Source organism: Bubalus kerabau, chromosome 12 (genome assembly GCF_029407905.1).
Source record: "Bubalus kerabau isolate K-KA32 ecotype Philippines breed swamp buffalo chromosome 12, PCC_UOA_SB_1v2, whole genome shotgun sequence".
Classification (NCBI taxonomy): Eukaryota; Metazoa; Chordata; class Mammalia; order Artiodactyla; family Bovidae; genus Bubalus; species Bubalus kerabau.
Genome location: NC_073635.1, coordinates 90,137,787 through 90,142,421, shown reverse-complemented (window position 1 = coordinate 90,142,421; position 4,635 = coordinate 90,137,787).

Genomic DNA, 4,635 nt, shown 5'->3' with positions numbered 1-4,635 from the left:
ATGACCATTGAAAGTCAAAATCTGTTGAAACTGTCCCCCTAGGAATGTGTGTGCCTGTGTGTCTGCGGGCACCCCCTTCGTCCACTCTCCCGGGTGGGGAGACGGGACGGGGGCGTCCACACGGCCCTGACGCTGACCATGGACACCCCTCTGTGGTCCCCACTCCCTTCCCTCCTGACCATCCCCTGCAGACTCGAGGGAGGTGACTCGGGATTTAAACCTCTGAGCAGAAGTGACAGGTGTGGGTAGGAGAGAGGCTGAGGCACAGAAGCAGAAGCTGTGCTGTTCAGCCGCTCAGTCGTGTCCGACTCTTTGCGACCCCATGGACTGCAGCACGCCAGGCCTCCCTGTCTATCACCAACTCCTGGAGTTCACTCAAACTCATGTCCATCGAGTCACTGATGCCATCCAACCATCTCACCCTCTGTCGTCCCCTTCTCCTCCTGTCCTCAATCTTTCCCAGCATCCAGGGTCTTTTCTAATGAGTTGGCTTGTCACATCCGGTGGCCAAAGTGTTGGAGCCTCAGCAGAGGCTGCAGCCGAGGCAGGCTCCCACCCATCTCCCTCCAAACAGCTTTCCTTTGGCTGCTGGCCCAGGAAGTTATTTCTAATCCAATAAAAATTAAAAGGACTTATGAGGAGGATTTACTTACAGGGCGGACTGGCTCTGGCACGCAGTTCATTGCTAATGTTAACACCTCTTTATACTAAAAATTCTGGATATAGAGCCTTTCTCTCTATAGACAACTTAGCAGGTAAACGAGTGAGACCCTATTTTTCATTCACCACTGGATTCTCCAGGCCCAGACAGTGTCTTGGGCTCAGTAGATGTGAGCAAACATTTATTTAGTGATGATGACAAAAGAATAAGAAGAAAGCTTGACATCTGTGATGGTCACGGTCCCAGATAAGGCAGGATCGCACTTCGGTGTAAACAGAACACGCTGAACTTGTAGGCAGCATCGCACTTCGGTATAAACAGAACACGCTGAACTTGTAGGCTTGCAACAGAAGAGAAACTCACGAGGGTTATCAGACTTTCCAGAAAGGCCCAGTCGTCCTGGGTGTTGAGGGCAGCCCTCGTGTGGATGTTCTAACCTCAGCTTCCGCTTCACTTCCATTCGTTCACTCAGTCATTCGTCCGTTCTACACCCTACACCCTAACGGAACGTGAATGCCTTGCAAAGCACGTGTAAAGCAAGAGCCCGTGAAAGTCAGAGGCTGCCGCTGAAACAAGCCTCGGGGGCTGGCGCAGGGCCTGCTCGTAGGCTGGGACGCAGCAGCAGTCTGGGCGCCCTTTGTGCCTTTCTCAAACCACGGTGCACGGAAGTGTGAGCCTGTGTCCCACCCCCGAGCTCTGCAGACGAGGGGGCCCCGGGCCCTCGGCGGGCCGCCGCCGGCCTGGCCCCCGGTCCCAGAGGTGAGGAGAAGCCACCGTTGAGCATTTAAGAGACATTCAGAGTAGAAAATAGCCTTCTTAAACATAAGGAACACCCGTTACAGTGTGAGAGATACTATACGTGTCCACAGAGTTCCTTATCTACTCAGAAGTATCGCTTATCGTGTATACATTTTATTTTTTTTTATTTTTTATTTTTTTTTCTTTTAAAAATTAAAAAATTTTTAAGACTCCTAGAGGGCAGGGGGCAGTTACTCTACTGCATGCGACATTCCTACCGCTTCTTCCAAGAGGTGGGCTAGTCCAACCCTGAGCTCCTGGAGGGGGTAAGTGCCTGCCCCGCACCCCCTATCGTGGATACATTTTAAACTTGCACAGAATCTTAAACTGGGGCTATTAGAAGTGTTTCCTGCATGCGTGTTTGAGTCAGTACGTAATCTGTCTACACAAATATTGTTTGAATCAAGTTAAATTGACGACATCAAAACATTTTTGACCTAGACAATATGGCAATTTTATGGTTAACCGAATAACCTTAATGTATGAGACTAATTTAATTCATTAATCTTAAATGGGGATTACAAATAATTAGGTCTTTTGGGGGACATGGCTTAATATCTAAACGAAACTTGATCAAAAGAAAATTTAACATTTCTGAAACTTTTGTGTGAAATAATATATTATTCAGATATTAAGTTTACTGACCAAACATTTTATTAGTTCACAACTTCTCTAGATGTTAAACTTAGCTATATATATATATTTTTTTAAACTAAAAAGCTTGTAACAGAACTATGATTTTTTATGAATGTGTGTTTGATATGTTATTTCCAAGAGTGTTAAAAATAATATGCTGGAAAACATGCAAATAAAGTAATACCTTCACAGACATTTGTTTCCCCGTTAGGAAAAAACAAATTGAGAGACTGCCACGGGGTGTCTCATGTGGGCAAAACCAGCACAGATAAACCCTGAGGTCTCAGCCCATTTTCTACAGGCTATGCCATCAGGGGAATGTAGAGTGGCCACCTCGGAGGTAAAATAAGGACTAAACGTGAACTGGAAGCGTGTTTTGTTGACTTCTTCATGGCTGGGCCGGGTCCTCGCTGCTGCGTGGGCCTTTCTCTGGTCGTGCTGAGCGGCGGCCACGCTCTGGGCTCAGGCTTCTCGCCGCGGTGGCTCCTGTCCTGTGCAGCAGGGGCTCCAGGGCCCGTGGGCTTCAGCGGGGTGGCTCCCAGGCTCTAGAGCGCTGGGTCAGCGCTTGTGGCTCATGGGCCTCGCTGCTTCATGGCCTGTGGGACCTTCCTGGACCAGGGGTCAAACCCACAGCTGCTGCATTGGCAGGTGGGCTCTTTACCACTGAGTCACCCGGGAAACCCAGGATGAACTACAAATTCAGGCTGAGAAAAAAGAGTCCTTTGCTTCCTGGTCCCATCATTGCATGCCCAGCATCAGCATTTGCTCCTGCCTTGAGCCTGTGGTGGGTTTATTTGGGCTCCCGTTCGCCGCTCCTTCTGGTCTCAAGCCCCCTTGAGGGGTGGGGAGTCGCGCATTGTGAGTCCATGTAGCAGCAGCGCTTTGCTCAAGACTCGGGGTGTGGAGTTGCTGGTGGGGTGGGAATGACCCCAAACCAAACCAGACGGGAGAAGGTGTTCTCCAGCCCACCCGCTGCCTGCCTTTGCTCACCACCCATATGAGAGCGCCTCTCCCCCTACCTTCAGAAACCACAAGGATGGCTGGGACCGAAACCCTCCTCCCGTCCCAACTCTGCGGGCAAGACTCGGGGCTGTGTCTTCAGTGAAGAAGCTTTCCCCACCCCTGTAAGATCCCTGTCACACGCACCTCCCAGGAGACCAAAATACACTTCCCTCTTACAGAAAATGTATTCCTCGAGACATCCGATTGCCGTGATCAGAGGGTGCGATCCAGCTGCTACCAGCCATTCTGAGCCCCGCGCTTCCTCTGAGTTGGTGGAGGCATTTTGTGTAATTATCCTGCTTGTTTTTCCGCTCTAACGATCTCCCCGGTAGCTCCCCGGATAGTTTTTCTTGGTTAATTGCTCGCGTTGCATCTTGCCCCACCGTGATTTCGGGGTGCTGTGCTCTGGGAGGGTGTGCTCAGTCACCCTGGACTGAAGTCTCATCCGAACGTGATGGTCATGCGCTCGGGGAGACGACGGGACTGACCCGGCGGTCAGCTGATCACTGGCTTCGCCCCCTGCTAGCGCGGACAGCGGAGTCCTTGGCTGCCGCGTCCCCCGCGTCCACCCCCGTGGCCAGCCTTGCACATGGACACAGGGACACACTGCTCGCCCTCATTCACCCCGGCTAACACCGCAGCCACCACTGACCTCGCACAAACTCAGGAGAGGCAGCAGCAACAGAGAAGCAAGGCGTAAGGGAGCTGTGTCCTCACACGTCCCGACGCAGCAGCCGGTCTGGGGCGCCCCGTTCGTCCATGTGCTCTGGTGCTGCTGGTCTGCGGTGCTCTCCTGGGGCCTGGCCAGCCTCTGCCCCCTTCTCCGCACCCTTTGCTGGGGTTGCTGGCTGAGGAGCCTCCCTGGCAGCCCATCCGAGGTGAGGAGGCCAGGCGGTCTGTCTGGGTGGTCCCCCATTGTCCGTCCATCCGGGAAGCCATCCAACCCGCAGCTTGAACCCCAGATGTCCAGCAACGCCTAAGACATCGGCCAATCCAGGCTGGCGGAGGAGATAAGCATCTTTTCACAACTTGGTGGCTTTCTCTGGTTGATATTTGGAGCAGGATTTGCAAAATATGTCCCCTCTGAGCTCATGATTGTAGGGGAACTAGAAACTTGGACTGGCTTTTAAGTAATAAAAATGTTTAACCCCTAAAAGCACAGTGATAACGGGTTGAATTGTGTGCTCCTCGAAAGACACGCTGACATCCTCAGGACCTGAGTACCTGAGGCACCTGAGATGAGACCTTATCCGGGGATGAGGTCATTGCAGATGGGGCTTCCCAGGTGGCTGAGAGGTAAAGAACCCACTGCAGTGCAGGAGATGGGGGTCTGTCCCTGCGTCGGGAAGCTCCCCTGGAGGAGGGCATGGCAGCCCACTTCAGTGTTCTTGCCTGGAGAATCCCACGGACAGAGGAGCCTGACGGGCTACATACAGTTCATGGGGTGGCAAAGAGTCGGACACGGCTGAGTGACTGAGCACTCGCAGCAGATTGAGTTTGTTAAGAGGGGGTCACTCTGGGGTAGGTGGTCGTCCCGG